Source organism: Protopterus annectens, chromosome 7.part0 (assembly GCF_019279795.1).
Source record: "Protopterus annectens isolate FY-2018-M chromosome 7.part0, PAN1.0, whole genome shotgun sequence".
NCBI classification, from domain to species: domain Eukaryota; kingdom Metazoa; phylum Chordata; order Ceratodontiformes; family Protopteridae; genus Protopterus; species Protopterus annectens.
In genome coordinates, this window is record NC_056739.1 from 1,163,132,155 (window position 1) to 1,163,156,503 (window position 24,349).

The following is a 24,349-nucleotide window of genomic DNA, read 5'->3' on the forward strand; positions in this document are numbered from 1 at the left end:
AACAACACAGACAGACAAAATTTAAACCTATTAAAGGTTGCCTGACCAACAACATGGACCACGGAACAAGTGAGACATTGCAGATAGCCGGTCAAACATTAATATGAGCAACACCCCAGCTGATTCTGAATATCAATCAGCTCTTGTCTTGGAATTTAATGTGTTTAATTCCAAGATAAAAAGAATTATTCAAACAGAGTGGGAAAAATTTACTACTTTTTCAGATATTCCGAACATTAAAGAAAAAGCACCGAAAATGGTATACAAGAATGCACTCAGCATCAAAAAAGTCTTAGAAAATAATCGAACAAACGAAATTAACAACCATTTTGAGAGGACACGATCTAGCAACACTACCTATGGAACTTTTCATTGTGGACATTGTAAACAGTGCCCTTACATTTCCAATAAAAGAGAAATATTTCTTGAAGCCAGAGATGTGAACATCTATAGCACAGGTCAATTCAACTGTGAATCCCAGGGAGTGGTCTATCTTGCAACCTGCTCAAATTGTATCTCCTATTATGTTGGGAAAACAGAAAGAGTTTTGAAGAGGAGAATTTATGAACACCTATATGAAATACTAAAAGGAAAGGACACCAACGCGTTGTTTAAACATACAAAAACTTGCAAGGAGGCTAAGTTTTCCTTCTTTGTCTTGGAACAGGTGAAAAAAGAAATAAGAGGAGGCCCCTGGGAAGAATGGCTTGAATATAGGGAACTTTATTGGCAAATACTATTAGAAGCCAATAAACAACCAGGTTTAAATGAATGCATTTCTATAGTCCCAGCTTTAAAATTGAGAGCAACTAAAGTATGAAACACACTATTATCAACCTACTCTTAAAGAACAGTAGGTGGCACTGTTGTTCACTCTTCACTCCCTTCTTGTTACAAACAAAACATAGCTTTCACATGAATTTAACTACAGTTTTTAATGTATTTATTTAATTATATTGTTTTAAAAGAAATTAATTATTTAAAGCACATTCTTTTGATAAACTTTTTATAAAGGTTTTCACAAGTCAGTATCACATTTTAAAAGAGATTTTAACAGGTTTTATATGACATTCACTTATTAGGTATGGTTTTATTATAATGAGCTCTTTAGGTTGTCATTAACACTATTGGTTTAAACAGGATGCTTTTATTTCAATTGGCCTTTTTTTTTATTTGAATTTTATTATATAGAGGTGAATTAATTAAATGTATTTGTCTGATGAAGTCGTAGCTTTTAGCTGACGAAAACGCATTTACTTGTTTCAAAGCGTTTACCTTGTGATTAACTTTTGTGGATTTATTTCTGTTGTGGACTACAATAAAGTGCGGTCTTGAGTGCGCTGCTTCCAGCTCTTCATTTTTCCCAGTTGGGTAACCTACAGGAAGCTGGCTGTGTGCTGCTGGCCCTAAACACAGCAGTGCACTGATCCCCTTCTGCCTCTCCTGCTACTATGATGTCATACTGACAAAGTTAAGTAACATAGTAGTGCACTGAAAAAAAAACACTCCCCGTACAGCAGGTGAGCTTGATATGACAACCAATACAATCTCACCCCTTTCAATGATGCTGCCAAAGTTTTACCAGTGGGAGTTTGCAGTGCACCAGGTCTGCTCATTAATACAGTAACAAAGACTTGCCTCCATCCTGATAACTGATTGTGAATTCTTTATGAATCGCAGATAGGACAGCAGACCATAGCACACTATGGTAAGGCAGAGTAGAGTTTTACAGTATGCCTTCACAAGTAAATGTACGTAGTTACATGGCAAGGCATAGTGTAATACATAAGCTGCCTTGCTATGGTGTGCTTTGTAGCACTGTCAGGTTACACAGCAGTGCTAGGCATCCTGAGCATAGAAGCTTCTGGTATGCTTTGGTACACTGCAGCATTCCACCCTGATCCATGTTTCTGATCAGGCTAATGCACACCAGCATAGAACACCTACTGTGCAAAATGTTTGTATTCATCATTGCAGTATGTCTGTGAATGTCTGGATTCATAGAAACCTATTACCATGATGTCTTAACCATGGGTTCCTTTTCTCCTGAGAAGTATTTGACTTGTTTCAGTCTTGTTTTATGTAGCGCTATTTTGCTTCAGTACTTTTCACTTGTGCAGTGTACACTTATATTAGGCTTCAAGATTACATCACACATTTTGCATTAGTATCAATAAATAAAGGAAGCTCATGTACTTTACTGGAAAATTTAGCCAGTGGTAATATAAATAAACAAGCTGAAATGAAATGCTTGAAACTCTCAATCCTCAGGCAGTAGGAATCTGCAGGAAGAAAAAGAAAACTACCAAGAAAAAAGTGGTCCTGGAAGTTAGTAAGGCAAGCCAAGCTGGAAAGACTATTAGAAATAGCTGGGCTGGCTGGAAGAGGTGGCAATCCAAAAAAGGCAAACAGAATTAGAGTCCAAGACTTGAATTCTCAGCAATTCTAGCAGTATTAATACTTTGACAAAGATCTTGCTACACTAAGTAGAATTTAGAAAACCATGTCTATGTTTGCTTCTAGAAAGATTCCATAATGTTACAACTTCAGAATTCAAATATGTTAAAATACTTAATTTGGCCCATACTTCCTTTTAAATGTTTTTCCATTCTGTTCTAAATAAAACTCACTACACAGAATAATGTGTACATAATCTAGAAATCTAACAAACTTTATTTTGTCTCAGTCCTTATTCCTTTAATTACCTGCTGTGAGATTTGTTATGATCAAAATGGCTTCCTCTGTTCATCATCTTTTTTGTACTAGTGTGTGGTTCATATTTAGCTTAGGCAGCTTGTGGCGCTTCATCTGTAGCACCTTTGTTTTTAATAGTTACTCCTGACTGCATGAACTTTTCTGTCTTATTACATTTGGAGTCTTCATATAGAATCAAGCATCCCTATTACCCTGATTTGCATTAAGTAGGTTATTGACGAATCAGAGCATTCTCCAGTCCAGCTGTGATGGATCTGCTACACAACTGAAAAACAAGCCAAGCTAGAACTACCCATTCTAAAGATCTAATTCTCTTCTGGGACATAAACCAAATATTTTGGAGGGACAGGTATGTGTCACAGAGATTACCCCTTCTATGGAACTGACTCCTCATTCATATCGAACAGAACTCATTCCTAAGCCTATTCAAATGCAGTTTGGACCAATGGATGGGAAATCTCAAATTCACTCCTGGCTTATCACCTGTAGCCCTTATGGACAGGGGCAGTTTGTAGATGCCCTAAGGCACAGGCATATACCAAAGCCATTCTAGCCTATCGGCATTAATAATTGGGAAAATTGGGGTATGAACCCATCCATCATTAACTCCTTTCACATTTTTGCACATGGGGTTGGGGTGTCACTTCAGCAGTGACAATCATCTCAAGGCAAAGTTTACACTGCCGGCTGGCTAGCACTGCCACAGTGGTTCATCTGTATCACACATACACACACACACACACACACACACACACACACACACACACACACACACACACACACACACACACACACACACACACACACTCGCTCCTAGGGCCAATTTAGTGTACCAATCCACCTGCTGCATGTCTTTGGAGTATGGGAGAAAACTGGAGCACCTGAAGGAAACCCACACGACTGCAGGGAGGACACGCAGACTCCAAACAGAAGGCACCCCAGCCGGGAATTGAACTGGAGAACCTCTTGCTGTGAGGCAACAATGCTAACCACTGTGCCACCATGGCCAGCAATTTTAATTGGGGCATGAATGTCTAGGCTTAAAAAGGATGTAGGGTCATGGGTGCCAGAAGCATAGGGAAAGAGGGGGTGAGAGCCCCCCACTTTAAATGAAATCCTGATCTGTGCCCACTGCTCCAAGATCATGTGTTTTATTTTTAAAAATTGGAAGTGAGCCATTTGCAATAACTTCAGTGTGTGTGTGTGTGTGTGTGTGTGTGTGTGTGTGTGTGTGTGTGTGTTTACATGTGCTCTTTTGTGTGAATATGCATTAATGCATGTATGCAGGTGTGCATGAATATGCATGCTTGTTCATAGGTTCATAGGTTCATACTAGGCTATCTGCCCTAGGGCATTTATAAGCCTAGCCAGAGTGTGTTTGGCTTTCGCCACCCATTTTAAATTAATTTTGCTATGCCTTTTTTTGAGGTTAGTATACTGTGCCTCTGTCTAACAGTGACACAGAAGTGATAGCCGGGGTAAACCTATGATCTCCCATCCACTCATCAAGATTCCTCTTGAAGAGAGTCAATGTGGGACTCTGCCTAACCTGGACTGGGATTTTATTCCAGAGTGAAGGGAGCCTCTGGGTTATGAATCTGTCCCTCCTGCATGTCCTATTTATTTCAGTGCTGAGGTTCAAGTCTCTCGAGCGCTTAGCTCGATGGGATTTGGATTTTCTGAGGTGCAGCATGTCCATTAATTCTTGGACATGGCTTTATACGTCAGGCACAGATCGTCTCTGAGCAGGCGGTATGCCAGTGAGTAGAGCTGGAGTTTCTTTAACCGGGCAGCATATGGCATCTGTTTGAGCCCTTTGATCCTCTTGGTGAGGTACTTTTGGGGTCTTTCCAGTTGCTGCAGGTGTCTGGTAAGGTACATCCCAAAAGGGGCATTGTACTCAATTATGGGCCTGATGAGGGATGAGTAAAGAGGCGATGACCTCCCTGATCTAGATGTGAATCCCTTCATGATTAGGTGGGCTATATAAAATGTTTTTCTAACCACTTTGGCCACGTGGTTGTCAAATGAGAGATTGCTATCAACTTGGGTCCCCAGGTCCCTAATGACTTCTTCTGTACTTAATGGATTACCACCTATGTGGTAATTTGTGGGCACTTTGTTTTTGCCAAAGGGGATGACTATACACTTTTGGCGTTTAGCTTGAGGCCATGGCTCTGGCACCAGTTGTCTGTTTCTATGAGGCCCTTTTGGAGGATGCTTGTGTCAGCTGGAGAGTTGATTATGGCACCCAGTTTGCAGTCATCTGCGAACTTGGTCAGCCACAGTCCTTCCGTGTTGGCCTGTACCGAGAAATATATACCGAACAAGAGAGGTCCCAGGACTGAGCCTTGTGGGACGCCACTTGTAACTGGTTTGGAGTCTGACATGGCTCCAGCAATTCTAACCATGTGGGTTCTGTCCTTGAGCCAGTTTGCAACCCATCTAGTGACATAGGGGTTTATATTTAAGCTGGTGAGCTTATCTATAATGCCTGAGTGGGGTATTGTATCAAAGGCTTTTGCGAGGTCCAGGTAGGCTGTGTGGACCACCTTCCCTCATCAATGGCCTTGGTGACTGTTTCAAAGAAATCGACCAGGTTTAAGAGGCAGGATCTGCCCTTAACAAAGCCAAACTGGGTAGGATCCAGTGTCTTTAGGTCCCCAATATCTTTATTTATGAGGTCCATGATGATCCTTTCCATAGCTTTGCAGACCAAGCTAGTCAGGCTTATGGGGCGATAGTTTCCAGGATCCGTTGAGGCACCACCTTTGTGGAGAGGGACCACTGTTGCTGTACGCCACTCTTTGGGTACATATCCTGTAGTAAGGCTAAGATTGAACAGTAGTTTTATGTTTGGGTTTAGCTCTTCTTGGAGTTCATGTAGGACGCAGCCCGGGACACCATCTGGTCCCATTGATGCTGTGTTTTTTGCTTTGGAGTGGGCAGCTCTTACCTGAGCATCTGAGATGTCAGGGGGGCAGCACTGTTGGGATAGATATTTGCCCTTTTGGTGGGGAGGGGGGGAGAAGTTTGCACTGAACCTGTCAGCTAGGATGTTGGCAATGTCTGTGGGCTCGGTGTATTTTTTGTCATTTTGGACTAATTCTGAGCATATCTGGGAATTCCCACCCAGGTTCCTAACATAACTAAAGAAAGCCTTATGATTATCCTTAGTGTCCTGTGCAATTTTTCTCTCGAAGCTGGCCTTAGACGATTTTATGAGTGCCCATAGTTTTTTGCTAATACTGATCAGAGATGCCTTCCCTTTTTGGGATTTTGCTCTATCATGTAGTAGCTTCCTCCTTCTATTGTATAGTTTGTTTATGGCTGGGGTCCACCAGACAGGACGCCTGCCTTTGGAGGATTGGGTCTTGGTTTTATTTGGGATTGCATGATCCATGCATTCCTGAAGGTGTTCATAGAATGCGTTTATAAAGGATTCTGCGGTCTGGGCATTATTTTCCTCAGGCCCGGGGCTTTGAAGGATTTCGCCTCGGTTTTGAGGCGTGTGAAATTTGCTTTAGAGAAGTTTTTCACTGTGGTTTTCTGGGCAGGGGTGGGGTCAGGATGTGAATATCCAGTGAGATTAGTTTATGGTCTGATCTTACCAGTGAGGGATACACTTCTGGTCTGGAGCATAGTGTCCCCATGTTGGTGATGATCAGGTCCAGTATGTTTTCCCCTCTTGTGGGAGTGGTAACAAGTTGTTCCATAGCATTTGAGTTTATAAATTCTAGGAACCTTTGGGCTAGGGTATTGGAGCTAGAGTAATGCTCCCAGTCTATGTTTGGGTAGTTGAAGTCGCCCAATATAATGGTGTTTGGAGAGACCTTCATATTTTCCAGTATTCTCAGGAAGGCCAAGTGGGGTTCTTGTGTTTGGGAGGGTGGTCTGTAGCAGGCTATAAACTGGAAGGCAGTTTTACCCACAGTTAGTTGCACATGGATAGTCTCTGATGCTTCGTGCTGTGCCACCAACCTGGAGGTGTGGGTATCTTTGACGAATATTGATACTCCCCCTCCTTTTGTGGTTCGGTCCAAGTTTTGGGGCCGAAAAGCATGGTATGAGGTATAACCTGGTAGTGCTGGGGTGCTCTCAGGAGCCTTGAACCAGGTTTCTGTTACTGCACAGATATCGATGTTCTCCATGCTAAGGAGAGTTTCGAGTGCATGCATCTTGAGGTTTAGACTTCTGGCATTGAGTAGCATTACTCTTAGTTTCTTATCCCTTGTGATACCTATGGAGGTGGGTTTGTCTTTTGAGCCTTGCCTAAAAAGGCACTATGGGGGTAGGAAGAGCCTTTGCCAATATCCAAAGCCCAGGGTGACAGGTGCAAGCCATCCCTAGCGAAGCATCGTGGCTTGTCGAGCATGTCATCCCAGGCTGACAGGCATTGGATCCCCTTTGAATGACACCAACACTTAAGCCAATTGTTGAAATTGATCATCTTGTCTTCATATTGTGGCATCATTCTTGGTGAGGGTAAGATGCTACTCAAGGTCAGGGTCATACCGGCCTGGGCTACATGCTCAGAGAGCTCCTCTATGTCTCTTTTCATGTAGTCCAGGGAGGTACGTCTCAGGTCATTCACACCAGCATGGACAATGACTGAGTCATATTTGTACTTGCCTTGGAGTGACCTGAGTGCTTGTGTTATGTGGCGGATCCTAGTGCCCGACAGGCAGCTCACTGTGACCTTCTCCTTGTTCAGCCTGGTGAGCGGGACGCCAGTGTGCCTGACGATAGAGTCACCTATTACAAGTGTATCAGGTGTGTTGTTTAGCCTTAAGGGCTGTGACTGTTCAGCACACTGGCTTTGTGAGCTATGTGTTGCACGTGTTTTGTTTTGGGGTAGCGGTTGCTTGGGTGTCTGCTTTGGAGGTCTCTGCTGCTTAGGCAGATTTTTATTTAGAGCCTCCGAGTATGTTTTTGTGTGTTTATTTGTTTGGTTTGTTGTTGTGGTAGGTCTATGTGAGACTGGAATTGTAGTGAGTGTGGTTTCCTTCTCCTCCTGACTGGTTACGCCAGTACTGAGTTGAGAGAGCTTAGCCTCCAGTTTGGCTATATGGTTGCATCTCTCACATGTGTTGGAATTTGTTGGGAGGAGGAGAGGGTTGTCTGTGTACATGAGGCAGTTGTAACATTGCCTCAAGATTCCCAGATTCACCAGCTGGACCAGAGAGGAGATTGACAACTAACCTTTGGACATGCTAGAATAGTATTGGGAATTCCTTTATAATTGAAAAAAGGGCCAATGGGGAACAAGGTACTCAAGGGGAGTTTGTGAGGGTGTAGTGCTTTTAATTTTTTAGAGCTGACTTATATAATTGCTTTAGTGAGCAAGTGCCAGGTAACTTAAATGCAATGTGTTACAGGTAACTTAAATGCAAAAATGACAAACAGTAACTTTCTTTCAAGTGAAACAAGGAAATAAGTACAGTAAGCAATGCAGATATCACTAGGGATCCACAGAAGTGCTAAAAGGCCGCGTTTAGGTGGAATTAGCATTTCAGGGAAATAAACAAACAACAAGCATACAAATAAAGCTATATTCAGTAGGCCTGGATCTAGTCTATGCTACAGCAAACAAGGTGTACCAATTTCAGTAAGAAACAGTTAGAATATGCAGGCACTATAAGCCTCTAACCAGAAATTCCCTGCTCAGAAGGGCAGAGTCCAGCCTCTCCTCCCACAAGAGTGCAGACCGCAATCCTTCTTAACGTAAAATAACTGGCCTGAAGCCCAAGTGCTTAAACCAGAACTAATACACTTTTAGAATAACAGACACTGAGCTCTCAATCAGCAGTTCCCAACTTAGAAGGATGTAAGCTACCTGTCCTGCCACCACAGTGCAGGCCACAAACCTTCCTAATGTAAAACAACTGGTCTGAAGCCCAAGTGCTTAATCCAAAAGACTTAGAAATGATAGCTACACTTTAATCAAGTTACTACCAGCAGTAATAAATACAACTTAATACTTTAAAGAATGCCTGGATTAGTGCTCAAGTTATACAAACAAAGCTAGATTCAGCAGGCTTGGATCTAGTCTATGCTACAGCAAATGAGGTGTACCAATTTCAGTAAGAAGCAGTTCAAATATGCAGGCACTATAGGCTTTAACCAGCGTGAGTGCAACATTGCTTGTACGTGCATGTGCTCGACAATAACTAATCATGCATTGCTGTTAGATATCAGGATTATACTTCTCAACTGTACAGATTTTCACAGAATGTCCAGATTTTCACCTTATATTTTTGGTCTGTTTCTCCAAAAATTGTGGTTTTCTGGCAAATCACAAATGACAGAAATTTGAGTTTTAGACTTCATATCCTTCATAAAATTCATGCTAAGTTTGTAAGAGCAATATTTACAATCTGATCCTATTTTTGGGCCTCTGTCCTGACATTATTTATGGTTTTGTTCAGATTTCTTGTTCTACGAAGTTGAGAACTATGGTTAGGATTTAAGAACCATCTGCCAGAGTATACTAAACAAACATATCTCTCAACTGTAAAGACTTTCAAAGAATGTTCAGATTTTTGTCTCATATTTCCAGTCTATTCCTCATAAAATTTTGGTTTTCTGGCAAATCATTGAGGACTGAAGTCAGAAAATGATAGACATTTGAGTTTTAGGCTTCATACTCTAAAAAAATCCATGTTAGGTAAAACCTGTTGTTCTATCAACTTTCTAAGATGATAAGAGCAATATTTAGAAAATGTGCCTATTTTTGGCCCTTTGTCTCCCCATTATTTATGGCTTTTCTGTTCTTATGAGGTAGTGCCATCTGTGCCAGGGAGAGTAGGGTACTACATGGTACACATGCCAGCACAGTCAGCTGGAGTTTCATTAAAAAAAAAAAAAAAAAGTTTATATCATTTGATTATCTCTCTGATTTGTACAGATGCTGGTACTAAAATATGTTTGTAAAGTTACCTACATTAAAAAATATATAAATGTGCATTAGGTTATATTGCTGTAACTGATCAAATGTGAATGTTTTATCAGAGAACCCTAGAAATGTGAAAAGTCTGAAATTGTGTTACAGCTTTCAGATGCTGCCACAGATCTTAGCAAAGCTCTATGTGTGTGTATTGTACCAGAGTAAGGTGACCAGAGGTGATGTCATCCTCTAACCAGCTGAAATCTTTGAAACCCTCCAGCAGTATAGAATCTGACAGAGAAGATTTCTGACACGGAAGATCTCTGACAGGAGACACACACACACACACATATATATATATATATATATATATATATATATATATATATATATATATATATATATATATATATATATATATCACACATCTACGCAATCAGTCAATCAGTGAAATTCAGTCATTCATTAGAGATAGTGAGTGAGACATCACCTGGCTTTTGCTGTGGTAAGACACTAAGCACACATCGGCTTGCCTTGCTTTAGTGAGTAGTCAGGGAACAGTAATTCTTTAGTTAGACAGGGACATCTAGTGAGAACAGTTTAGTATTGTTTTCTGTAACTGTGAGAAACTATCCAACTGTATTATTTTTGAAATCTCTGTGTTGTATTCAGTATTCTCATTTTCTGTTTTATTATTTATTATCAAATATTTTAACACCTTTATTGTGGCTGGCCCTTTAGAAAAGGCTTTTATCATCCTGAGAGTTGTCTTTCGGCTTATCCCGGTTAGGGGTCGCCACAGCGGAACTCCGGTCCGCTAATGTTTGGTAGTGGATTTTTACATGCCGAGTTACCAGCCCTGATGCACAACCTTCAACGAAGGCACGCCCATTCACGCATGCCTCCACATAGAAGACGCTCTAGCTGAGAATCGAACGGGACAACGTCTTGCTGTGAGGCGACAACGCTACTGCAGCACCACTACCGCGGTATCATCCTGAGAGTACTTATGCTTATTTTGTTGACAATGTGGATACTCCTGAATGTCTTGCTGCTTTGGCCATACTCCACTATTATTGTTAATATTAACTGTGCACAGTATAATTGGTACCCTTTGTAAGAACCTTAGAATAGTTGACTGGTGGCAGCGATTACCTCAGAGTCTAAGCAGAAAGGGGAACAGCTAGTAAATCTGTGCCAGCTTTTCTCAGGTGTGTATGTGGGAGTGTGAAACTCAAATATTCAAGTGTCTATGTCAGCAACTGTGAACAGGGACACAGAGCTCCAAGGTGGTCAGTGTGGAGTTTTGTGTGGGCCTGGAGCCAGTAAGGGACTCCAGCCCCACATCTGGAGAGTGCTCCCTGTGTGCTCTTAAGTGAAATTGTACTTGATGCAGGGAGCTGTATCTGAAAATACTGTGTAAATCCATCTTTACACTTAGTAACCATCTCTCATTGGAGTCAGTGGTGAGGATTGAGTCTCGTTGATTGCTGGCCTGGAGCAGGGACAACGTCACATATTGGAGGCAGCTATTTCTGATTTTAACTAAACTTCAGTAGCTGGTGGGCAGTTGTCATTGAAGGTGTGTGTAGTCTCAGCAGTCACAAGGTAAGCATACAGAGTTTCTTTTTCACAACAGGTTTATTTATTTTTGTTAGTTAGTTTAGTCAGGGAATATAGGCAAGAATGTTTGCAGAGGATTATGGCAAGCCAAGATGTGTGAAGCCAAAGGACAGGTGCATGCCAACCTGACTAAAGAGAATATGATTACAGCCTTAGTCACAGCTCCAGCACCAACGAGCAACCTTGAAGACAGCCAGTCTGACGATGGGGATGTGCAGTCTTCAGAAACAGGGCAGTTCAGCTTTTCCTCAGAAGACTTAAAAATCCATCTGGAGTTAAAAAGATGAACTGGAGGCCAAACGACTGGAGATATAGATGGAATTAGAAAATGAAAGACTGAGGCAGTAGAAACAGATAGAGCTGGAATCATCAGAGAGACTGCAGCATCTGGAGGCAGAAGAAAAGGAAAAATGAATGGAGTTGTAATCAGCAGAGAGACTCCAGCATTTGAAGGCTGAATAAAATGAGAAACTGCAGTGTTTGGAAACCAAAGAAAATAAAAAAACAGTGCCAACATGACAGGGAAATTCTGACTCTTTGGCAGGGTCATGGAGGTAAAGGGGAAGGGAATAAATGGACCCCAGAAGCAATAAAGGTCAGTACATTTCTTCCACAGTTTAAAGAGGGTGATAATTTTGATAGTTTTATTCATGTATTTGAAAGAATATGCAAACAGTCTAATGTTGATCAAGGGCTCTGGGTATGGTTCCTGACCCCCTTACTCCATGGTAAAGCTGTAACAGCTGTTTCTAAATTGTCTGATACTGATTGCTTAAACTATTATAAGGTTAAAAATATTTACTAGAATGCTTTAAGTTAACACATGAAGCTTACAGAAAAAAAGTATTGTCAGCATAGATGCAAGGCAGATGAAAGTGTATGTGATTATATTGCTGAGTTAAACACTTACTTTTATAGGTGGGTGAGTGGGTGTCAGGTCACCACTTTTGAAGGTCTAGCAGACCTTTTGGTGAGGAAAAAACCCTTGGAACTTTGTCTGAGGACATGGGAATCTGGTTGGCAGACCGGGAATGTAACTATGCAGATGAGTTAGGGAAAAAAGGTACAGGGATATAAGGGGACTCATGGTGGGCAGCCTAAACCACCCCAACAGAATACACCAGTAATGGGGGAAGCCATTAGTTCAGGTACATGGCCAGGCTCAAGGGTTAGATGTTTTAAATGTAGCCAGTGGGGCCATGTAGCATACAGATGTCCATGGAGGCAAGGTGGGGAACAAATGTTGGGGGTGCCAGTGAGTGGGAATAACAATATTAGAGTGGTAAGTCATTTGGAGACAACAGGGATACCAAATTATCACCAGAGTTTGCATCCTATCTTAGTGGATGGAAGACAGGTCACTGCTAAGAGAGAGACAGCCTCTGACATAACCATTGTGAAGCCTGCTGTGGTTAAAGAGGAGCAGTACTTGCTTAGCCACTCCACATACCAATCAGGGCTTTAGGAGGGACCACATTCCAAAAATCCTTGGCCAGGGTTCGCCTTGACTGGAAGGGTTGAAAAGGAAGCAAGCAGGTAGGTGTGTTTGAAGATATCCCTGAGAAAGTTTTGATAGGACATGATTCTAATAATGCAGTACCTTATGTGCATGCAGTTGCATGCAGTCAGGCTTGGAGACAGGCATGTGGGTAGGTAGCCTGGGAGAGACCAAATAGACCCCATGCTTGAAGCTGGGTCTGGTGTGGTGGCTATTTCAGGGAGAGCGCTACCCTGAAAGTGAGCCACAGATGCTGGTAGGTACTGATGTTCCCGTGGACAGGGTGATTGCAAAGGTAGAGGTGAGTGGTAATAACCAGGCTGACAATGAGGAACCGCTGTTAGAAGAGACCGGGTTTCTGGTGGAAAAGGAGCTGGTAAGGGTCACACAGGTAGAAATGAGATAGGCTCAGCTTTTAGAACCTACATTATGGGGCTTGAGGGAGGTAGCTAAGGAAGCACCTGATTCTCAAGGAAAAGGGGAGACTGTATACTGGAACAAAGGGTTACTGTATAGACAGTGGACCCCTGAGGGAGGGATAGAGGGAGTGGTAATACAGCAGTCGGTAGTCCCCAGAGCCTACCATCTGGCACTTCTAGTCATAGCATCAGTGTAAAAACAGCACTATAAAGCCATAAAGTAATCACATAAGATTTATTGAATAAATAAATCCCAGATCAGTTTCAGCCCAAAGGCTTTCATCAGTTGGAAAAAAAATACACTGATGTTTGGTGCTGGCAACTTTTTTTTTTTTCTTATTACACATGCTTTTGCCATACCTGCAGAGGATTCTGTTTTTGTGTTTCACTTCTAGTCATAGCCCATGACATTTCTTTTGCAGGTCTTATGGGCGTAAAGCTTACCAACAGACATATTATGCAGAACTTTTATTGGCCTGGGATTGCAAGGGATGTAACAAGGTACTAGAGGATCTGTGAGCAGTGCCAAAAGGTAGGCAAAGCAGGAGGCAAGGTCATGGCTCCATTGTTGCCTTTGCCTGTGATTGAGGAGCCATTTCAGAGGGTAGCTATGGATACTGTGGGGTCTGTTAGTATCCTAAGTTCTGCAGGGAATAGGTATATCCTGGTGGTAGTAGATTATGCTGCTAGATACCATGATGCGATGGCTCTGTCCTCCATTGAGGCAGAGAAGGTGGCAAATGCTTTGTTGGAGATTTTCAGCAGGGTAGGTTTCCCTGAGGGAAATACTGACTGACAGAGGTACCAATTTCATGTCAGACCTGCTGGCTTGTCTGTGGACATGCTGTGGGTTGAAGTAACTAAAAACCTCCCATACCATTCCCAGACTAATGGTCTTGTGGAGAGGTTCAACTCTACACTAAAGACCATGCAATGGGCATTTGCAGACCAGTTTAAGAGGCAGCAGGACAAATATTTGTCTCATCTGCTGTTTGTATACAGAGAGATACCCCAGGAATCCATATATTTTCACTCTTTGAGTTGCTGTATGGGCATAGCGTGAGGGGGCCTTTATATTTGATCCATGATGAGTGGGAGGGTGAGTGTGAATCCCACAAGGAGTCTGTTGTGGCACATGTCCTAACCTTCAGGACAAGACTTAGGGAGCTCATGGGCTTGGCCCAGGAGAACCTGGTAGGAGCCCAACAGCAGAAGAAGGTCTGATATGACAGAAGTGCTCAAGCTCGAGAGTATGCTGTGGGACAGCAAGTTATGGTGCTCATTTCTGTCAGACACAATAAGCTGCAGGCAGCTTGGGAGGGACCCTTCAAAGTGTTAAGGAGGGTCAGTGATGTTAACTACATGGTAAACCTGCTAGGCAGGAGGCAGGGGCACAAACTGTATTATGCTGAAATTATGAAGTTTTACCATGATAGGGAAGCCCTTGTGCTGAGTATTTGCAGTGGGTGGCAGGAGAAGTCTGAGGGAGTTAAGTTAGTGTGGACACCAACCTGCAAGCAGGCATTCATAAAGCTTAAAGGGGCTTTTGGAGGAACCCTGGTGTAAGCTACTCCAGATTACAGTAAGGAATTTGTTGTACAGGTGGATGCTTTGAACCATGGGGTGGGGACTGTACTCAGCCAGGTTTCCTCAGAGAGAGGACACCCAGTTGTATATCTCAGCCATAAACTCCAACCCAGAAAGGATGCCAATTCAGATGAGATCTCAAGACAGTGTGTGGGTTAAGGTGCTCCCAGACAGGCCACAAATCTTAGCAAATATCTGTGTGTGTGTATTGTACCAGAGGAAGGTGACCACAGGTGATGTCATCCTCTAACCAGCTGAACTCTTTGGAACCCTCGCAGCAGCATAGAATCTGACAGAAACATTTTCTGACAGGAAAGATCTCTGACAGGAGATAAAAATATATGTATGTGTCTGTGTGTGTGTGTGTGTGTGTGTGTGTGTGTGTGTGTGTGTGTGTGTATAAGCTCTTTATTTAGACAAACAAAAGTACGACCCTATTTACGCAAAAGAGCACTTAAACAAAAGTGCACTTTCGTGAATACTGGTTCACCGAACTGGTAATAAAAACAAAAAATGACACACTACAAAAGCAGTTTTGCACCCCCTATACTCCTGCTATTTTATTTTATATATGCTAACTCTGAGATCGCACTACCATGGGGAAACAGGTATATTCCTTATCCCCACTGTGCTGCAGTGTTTCTTTTTTTTTGTTATTACCGGTTCGGTGAACTGATAATTGTGAAAGTCCACTTTCGTTTCAGTGCACTTTAGAGCAAATAGGGCAGTACTTTTGTTTGTCGAAATGATGAGCTTTTGACAAATGAAAGCAGACCCATATATATCACACATCCAACAGTCAGTCAGTCGGTGAGATTCAGTCATTCATTAGAGATAGTGAGAGAGACATCATCTGGCTTTTGCTGTGGTAAGACACATCAGCTTGCCTTGCTTTAGTGAATAGTCAGGGAACAGTAATTCTTTAGTTAGACAGGGACATCTAGTGAGAATAGTTTAGTATTCTTTTCTATAATTGTAAGAAACTATCCAGTTGTATTATTTTTGAAATCTCTTTGGTTGAAACTCTTTATTATATCCAGTATTCTCTTGTTTTCTCTTTTATTATTTATTATTAAATATTTTAATACCTTTTATTGTGGCTGGTCCTTTAGAGAATGCTTTTAACATCTTGAAGGTACTTATGCTTATTTTGGTGACACTGTGGCCACTCCTAAAAAACTTGCTGCTTTGGCCACAGTCCACTATTAGTATTAATATTAATTTTTCACAGTATAATTGGGTATCTTTTGTAAGAGCCTTAAGATAGCTGACTGGTGGCAGTGATTACCTTGGAGTCTGGGTAGAAAGGGGCACAGCTAGTAAATCTGTGCCAGCTTTTCCAGGTGTGTATGTGGGTGTGTGAAACTGAAATATTCAAGTGTGTCTGTCAGCTACTGGGAACAGGGGCACAGCGCTCCAAGGTGGTCAGTGTGGAGTTTTGTGTGGGCCTGGAGAGAGTAAGACAGTCCAGCCCCAAATCTGGAGAGTGCGCCCTATGTGCTCTTAAGGGAGATTGTGCTTGGTGCAGGGAGCTGCATCTGAAAATACTGTGGGAATCCATCGTTACTCTTAGTGCCTGTCCCTCATCGGAGTCAGTGGTGAGGACTGAGTCTCCTTGATTGTTGGCCCTTAGCAGGGACAATTATTTATTTATTTTAATTAATTATTTATTTATTGCCATTTGTTAACTGGGTTAGTCCAGCTGAGCCAGGGGCCCATTTTCAGTGGAGACCCGAGGAGAAAAGCTCCAGAAAATGAACAATTATTACAAAGGTTACAAAGATATAATCAACATATAACATAACACAAGTCTACTAACAAGTAATAGCATGACATAAGTCTATTAACAGGTAACAAATCTATAAATATTAAAAAATATTAAAAAAGAGAGTATGAAGTTCACTGAAAAACCATACATGAGGTCATTCTAATGTACAAAGAGTCAATAGTAATACAAGAACCTATTATTATTTTTTTTGTGTATTTAAAAATAGGAAAAAGAGGAAAAAGTAATAGAAGGTGCAAGGTATATGAGGAAAAAGAAATTATGTAGGTAAGAATGGAGAATAAGTCAAGCAGGGGGTTGACAAGGGCAGGACCATGTCTTTTGCAGATAAAGTTTAAGTTCTTGTTTGAACAGATATTTTTGAGGAGTGCTTCTTATACTGAGAGAGTGTAAGTCCCAAGCATGGGCTATGGAGTATTTATAAAAGGAGTTTCCAATGTTTTTACTGGGTTTGTATATGTCAAGGAGGTGTTGGTAGTTATAGTAGGACAGTAGATTAGAGATGGAGGGGCAGAAAGAGGGATAATTCAGGATAGTGAGCGCAATATGTAACTGAGAAAGTAGTCATTGTTTAGTCATTGTTTAGGGAAGTCAGGCCATTGGAGTGTCTTAAGGGCGAGGTAGTGATGGAATTTGTATGGAAGATTGGAGGCAAATCTGGCTATTTTGTTACATGTTTGCTCTAGTTTGGGGAGAAGACATGTTTGAACATTAGTAAGAGTGGGGGCAGTGTAAAGAAGACAGGGTAGAAGGAGTGACTGAGCTAGGGAGAGTTTGGAGGGAGTGTAAGAAATGTTTTGTTGCAACAGAGAAAGCTAAGTTTCTGGTGTTTCTTTTTTTCTTTTTCTTTTTTATACATTGTTGGATATGTATATCGAATTTTAGTTCATTATCAATGATTACTCCAAGTAGTTTGGTATGGGGTTCAGGTTTGATAGTGGTGGTGTTGTGGGAGGTAATAGAGAAGGAGAGTTTTTGCAGAGCAAGTGTTTTAGGAAGAAAGAGAAGGAGTTTAGCTTTTTTTTTGGATTTAGTATGAGTTGATTATTTGAAAGCCAGGTTTCAACATAGGAAAAGGTGGGTTGAGGGAGAGCTAGAAGTTCAGAAATGCTGTAGGCTGAGGTGATGAGAATGGAATCGTTGGCATATGTTAGAAGTGTTGAGAGGTTAGTAGCAGAGTGAAGTTTGTTAGTAAAAATATTGAACAGGAGGGGGCCAAGGATAGATCCTTGAGGGGTGCCATTGTTTACTGGGATGAAAGGAGAGAGGACAGGACAGTTTGCCATCAAATTGATTGCTGCCTGCCAGAAAGATAGCTGGAAACCCAGTTAAGAGAGGAGGTAGAGAGATGAAGGTCAAAGGGTTTAGTTAGACAGATCAAGGAATAAACAGGAGATGAGCAAGTTATTGTCACAGGCTTCAGCTACTGTTTGGGTGAAAGAGAGTAGTGCAGTGACTGTACTTTGGTGGGGTCTAAAGCCTTGCTGGGTCGGAGTTAGGAGATTGTTGTCAAAAATGTGTTTGAGTAACTGAGTATGGATGCACTTTTCCAGGATTTTGGATAGGGGGGAATAGGATAGCAATGGGTCTGAAGTTAGAAGGATCAGTATAGTTTCCACCTTTCTGGACAGGGATTGTATAAAAGCATTTCCATATGTGTGGGACATGTACTTCAGAAATGGAATGATTGAGAAGTATAGAGGAGACAGGGCATGCAACAGACTATGCAGCAACTTTAAGAAAGTAGGGGGGATAGTTGGTCGGCAGAGGGGAGCAAGGCTTAAGTTTATTTAGGAGAGATTTAATAATGGAAGTGGGAACTGGCTGGAAAGTGAAAGTGTTCGGGAGGATTTTGTTATGGGGTGATGGAGGGGTTGAGTTAGAAATACTATGTTGTGTAAGTTTTTGGATTGTTTCTATAAAATAGTTGTCAAGGAGAGTGGCAGTTTCAGTAGTAGTGTTGTGTGGGAAGGGGTTGAGAGTAGATAGGTTGCCAGGGTGAAGCAGGTTATTAATGGTAGGCCAGAGTTTCTTTGGATTTTTATGTGGACTACATTGACTAGAGCAGAAGAAAGCTTTCTTATCTTTGTTGACTAGTTTTTTGGTCATGTTTCTGAGCTCTTTGTACATTTGAAGAAGGAGAGATGATTTGTTTTTAAGTCATGCTTTCCAGGCACCATATCTTTTGTGCATAATGGAGTGGGTTTGTTTTGTGAGCCATGGGGCAAAGTTAGATTTAATACTGATTTTTCTAGAAGGGGCAATTGAGTTGAATGTGTCAAGGAAAATTTTATTGAAGGATTCGGCTGCCTCATTGAGACAATGTCATAGCTTTAGCCAGATTTTTTGCTCTAAGAGGTTGAGAAGTATGTAAACAAATTAAACAGTGAATTGTCAAACATGGGATATTTTCTTTGTTTTATTTATTTATTTTTTTCCTATTCACTGCATGACTGGCCTAAAACAAACAAGTCAGTTTATATTATAATTCCCGGAAGACATGTCTTGTCAGAAACCTATGACCATATCTGCCTTGAGGGTGGACAGACACTCACTGAAATCTTAATATTTACTTGTTCCCACCCCAGATAGGGGTTCCATGCATTAAAGCTCCATTCCTACTCACACAGAGGATTATGTTAAAAAACTAGTGAAGCCATTTCTTTGGAAAGAGCAAGAATGCGCTTAGAGTTCACTGAATGCTTGGTAGCCTTTCTGGGCCTTCCTTTATAGGAAAATTATACTTCTGACTTTGGAGGCAGACATTGTTCTTATTACAGCTGTACAGCTAAAATACACCAGGTTCTAAAATTGATGTTACAAGCATGATGGGTATCTCATAGGGGAGGTACTCCATTTGACCATTCAAGTCAAGCAAAATCATGTTAGACTTCTGCATTGTGAGGTCAGAAACCAAGCAGTGTTCAAATGGTAGGCATGAAGCTGTAACTCTCACATGACAGAGAGTTTGAATCAATGCGGTGCATTTTTTTAATAAGAACTATAAAACTCCACTATCTGGCTTTACAGATTATTTTGGGAGTTGAGATATTCTGCAGAATTCTGGAGAGCTGAGAAGAATGGTGCATGTGAGACAGTATTTCCTTCATGATGCTGACAGTGATCAATCAGATATTTTCTGCAGTATTTATGGATTTGGTGTGGCAACTTGTACATGGCCATCAGACCTCATGATTATAAAGGCAGGGGGGCATTCTTTTCCACTGTCCCTCATTTTGACTTAAAATGTTATCCTCTCCCTCCTAATTCCTAGTAAAACTGGTAATTTAAAGAGAAAATGTGGTGGATTACACCCAATAAATAATGATAATAATTGGAGTTATACACTTTGCTTCAGAAAATACACATTTATTTCACATTATTTTGTTCTGCCAACTTCTCACCTTAACAGTACTTATATTTTAAAAAGTATCCATTATTATTTTTGGATTGGACTTCAAGTATTTCTAGAGGTAAGAGGTGGAGAGCTATAGGGTTGAGGTTGGCTGGATGAAATTAACTCAACCTCTTGCTATTTGCTCACTTTTCCTGCTTGGGTTTGTAGAACTCACATGCATTTGTGAGACTTAACTTGGAGTACTTAACTTGACACCTAAAATGCACAGACAGAGTAGGTATAATTGGTGGTGGGGTCTACTTTATAACAGTGAATGATTAAAAGATCAAACGCTGTTATAGCGACCCCTAAATATCAAAAACGAAAAAGAGTGAACAGCCAGAACAGTAATTTTTTTCCCAGGGAAAGAAATCGCTGGGCCAGCTGTCCAGGTTGTGCCGTTTCCTCCACTGTAGTGTGATCTCAGAGTTGGTATATTTAAGTAGGGGGGATATGGGGGTGAAGCCCCCCCACTTAAAATAGTGTTTAGTGTGTTTTATTTTTTTTTGGGGACAGCGATTTCTTTCCCTGGGAAAGAAATCGCTGTTTTGGTTGTTCACTCTTTTTTTGTTTTCGATATTTAGGGGTTGATATAACAGCGTTCAATCTTTTGATCATTTGCTGTTATAATATAGACCCTTGGTAGGGCTGTCTGTGGAAGAAAATGACTAGTTGCCTGCAGTTGTTTGCTTTTTATTCTGGTTTTGCAGGACTAGTGTGATTTATGTGAAACAACATGGGATATGTGGCAACTGTCTGAAACAAAGGTAGACTGCATTACATGGTCCTCCTTTTATCATGATCTGACATCTAAATGATACATAGACATAGCTATAACGGCATGATGGGGCTGTCTGGATGAAAGTAACTGACCCTCTTGTCACTTGCTCAGTTTATAGTAATTAAAAAAAAACAAAAAAAAAAAAACAAAAAAGATAAAATTCATCACAAGACATACACACCTTCAGAGTTTCTGGGAGTGGGTTGGTGGCCCCTACATACCAAGGCTATGTAAGTAGATTTTTGCCCAGGCTTAGTAGTGGTCTCGGCTCTGATCTCCACCGAGTTTAAAACCTGCTTTGCTCAGAGGTGCATACAGAATCTGGTCACTGTAGCTTGTGGGGGGAGCTGGGGATACTGTCATTATTTAATTAACATTCCTCCCACACTTCAGAGGTCACTATCGTGTGTTAGATTGGGGCAATGTGGTCATTATTTCTTAAACTTTCCTCAGAAACTTTAGAAGGCTGCATGGAGGGTCACTAAGCGTGTATAGGAGCAATGTACTGTTTATAAGTAAGTTGGAAAGATTTTATTTATTATTTATTTATTTATTTTACATTTGTTGACCAGGCTAGTCCGACTGGATATATGTCCAGTTTCAGCAGAGAACCAGGGAGAAAAGCTCCAAAACATACAAACAGAAAGTTATTACATACATACATGATAGATATAGATAGCACTTTCATCTCAGTATTTCACTACAGTGAACATTTAGAAAGACACATAGTCTGACATATTAAAGCATACACAGTACATAGACTAACAGTAACATTATTGAAATTATTTATTTTTTCATTTTTTGTCATAATCAAACAGCAGATGCATATACAGGTGGCTAGGGAGGGTAAAGAAGCTTTCTGATTATATACATCTGACAACAAATATTTATATGTTTACTCAGTTCAACTGATTTTTAAGTCACCTCTCTGTTTGTGCAGTTCATCTCTCTTTTAATCAGTTATGCCATTGCTGTGACTATAATTCTAATTTTCTTTTGTATTTTTTAAATTTTCCAGATTCCTTGTCTGTATGTTAATGCATTTCTATTCTAGAAAGCTCCTCTCAGAGTGTCTGCTGAAAATGGTATATGCCCGGTCATATCTTCCCAGTTAATGAATGTAAATAAAAACTAAATAATAAAGCAAACAGAAAGGCAGTACACTGGGACCAATGATATCAGTGCCTTTGTCCTCTTTAATAATATGTATAGTACTTCTTCAGAAAATACCATTCGAAAATAATTCAAGCCATTTAAAAACTTGTACTCACCAATCATATGATCTTAACAACCAGTAAGAATGAGAACCAAGTAAATGAGTGATCATTTTTTTAATGAATCTGCTCCAAAGGTCAGGTGGTTTAAAATGACCAATACAAATTCATAAATAGCAAATTTAAATAAATGTTGTGAAATGGCAGTTAATCAGACTTAGTAGATTAACTAGTATGGATACAGTTTTTAGTACAGACACGGATTATTTGAAACAACTATTTCAGGAAAGAGGTTATCCTTTAAAACGATTAGCTACCGCCATTGAAGAAGTTTATATACTTAAACGAGATAAAGCTAAACTCATTTTAAGAATCATCAAAGTTGTCATTGAAGGGACAAACAGTGCTTCCAATATAACTACTTCTAATAAAATTATATCTAATACATTTTATTCAGATTTTGGAGGCAAATTTCCCTTACCCATTACAACTGATATGGGAATTATTAAAAACACCATAACTAATAATTGGAGAAAAAAATTGGGTAACAAGCACATGGCGGAAGTTTTAGGAAATAGTCCATCCTTTACTTTCAAAAGGTCAGTCAGTGTAAAAAAAAATTGTTGAAAGACCTAAAAACATGAGAGAGGTTACGGATACCATTAATGGATGGAATGTTTAAATGCGGCAAATGTACATACTGCCATTTCGTAGCAAATTGTTCCACAGTACAGTAGCCATTGATAAGACCATTTTAGTGAAGAAAAGTTTAATTGTGAATCTTGTGGGGTAGTATACATAGCATGGTGTGAGACTTGTCCCTGTTATTATGTTGGCAAGACTCTATGTAAATTAAATAAGAGGATATATGAACACACTTTGGCCATTCATAAGAATGACATTAATTATGCTCTAGCTAAACACTCATTGGGTTGTAAAGATTTTAGGAAATGTAGTTTTTTTTTGTATTAGATAAAGTTGACCTGGACAGTTTAGTTGGTCATCACAATGTTCTGCTCAATACCGCCATAAAACCAGCATTGAATGAACATATAAATTTAAAGTGCTTTCTGTTAGCACAAAGATCTTAAAAAGTTTTACACTTATTTATTTAAAAAGTATAAGCATTTATAACAATGATTTGTTTATTTCAGTTATTGAAATTTGCTGTTTATGTATTATATTAAAACAAAATGGCATTTTAAAATGTATTCATAGTTTATGAATTTGTATTGGTCATTTTAACCACCTGACATTTGGAGTATATTCATTCAAAAAAATGATCAGTCATTTACTTGGTTCTCATTTTCATTGGTTGTTAAGATCACATGATTGTTTAGTATGTTTTTTTAAATTGCTTGAATTATTATCGAATGGTATTTTCTGAAGATGTTCTATACATGTTATTAAAGGGAATAAAGATGCTCATATCTTTAGTCCCAGTGTCTTCCTATTTGTTTTGTGGTTTTAATCAATTCGGGATCTGTTTGTTAGTAAAAATTAAATAACTCAACAAACAGAGAAATAAATGAGATACACAGTGGCGTAGCAGAGCTTGCTAGTGCTAGAATGAGGATGACTGTGAACACAAACTTGTGCTATTGTACCGGTGTTCATGATACCTCTGCATACACCCTCACCGAAAAACACTTCTTTTTTACCTTCATGTTTGTGATAGTGCTTCTATTGAAATAATGGCGGATATGCCAATATTGCTAGCAGCAAAGCAAGCCTTTAGGTTCTGTCTCCAAAGTGAGAAATTTATTCTTCACTAATTTTCCACTACTCACTACTCAGATATGTGGGGGAGCAGGAACCTATCCCACAAAGCCTTAAGCACAAGGCATGAAACCAGTCCTAGATGCACACACCTCCCCCACATCAACACAAACAAGTACACCTAACTATGGGCAACACAGAGTTTCACCAGCTCAGCTATTAGAATGTCTCTGGGACAAAAGAGGAAACCGTCAATCTCAGCTTAAACCTATGTGGACATGGAGCACATGCAAACTTTGCATGAAAGGCAGCTCAGATATAACTGCTGTACTACTGTGTCACCTCTAAGGATTAGTAGCAGTGCATACTAATTCCTGACTTTTGTTTGCCTCAAATAAATAAATAAACTAAAGATTACTGTAGTTTTATTAAACATATCAGACATGAACTAGAAAATGGACCAATAAAAGTGTGTGTGTGTGTGTGTGTGTGTGTGTGTGTGTGTGTGTGTGTGTGTGCGCGCGCACACTGTGTACATATGCAAGAGTGAATCTTTGTTGCTACTGTGAGGAAAAAAGTGAAGAAATAATTATACCTATGCAGTAGGCATGTTAAATATGTACTGACAATGGCCATTTTCATAAAATGAGCTAGACAAAGCAAATCTTATTTAAAACTGACAAAAATACTTTTACAAATATTACTATGCCATTGTTAAATGTGG

The 24,349-nt window shown here is 40.3% G+C and overlaps 1 protein-coding gene across 3 annotated transcripts in view; it reads right to left on the bottom strand.

The window, feature by feature from the left end:
- The window catches only part of CCDC33 (coiled-coil domain containing 33), a 1,222,712-nt gene that overhangs the window by 166,561 nt on the left and 1,031,802 nt on the right, over positions 1–24,349 (bottom strand). The window lies entirely within an intron of this gene.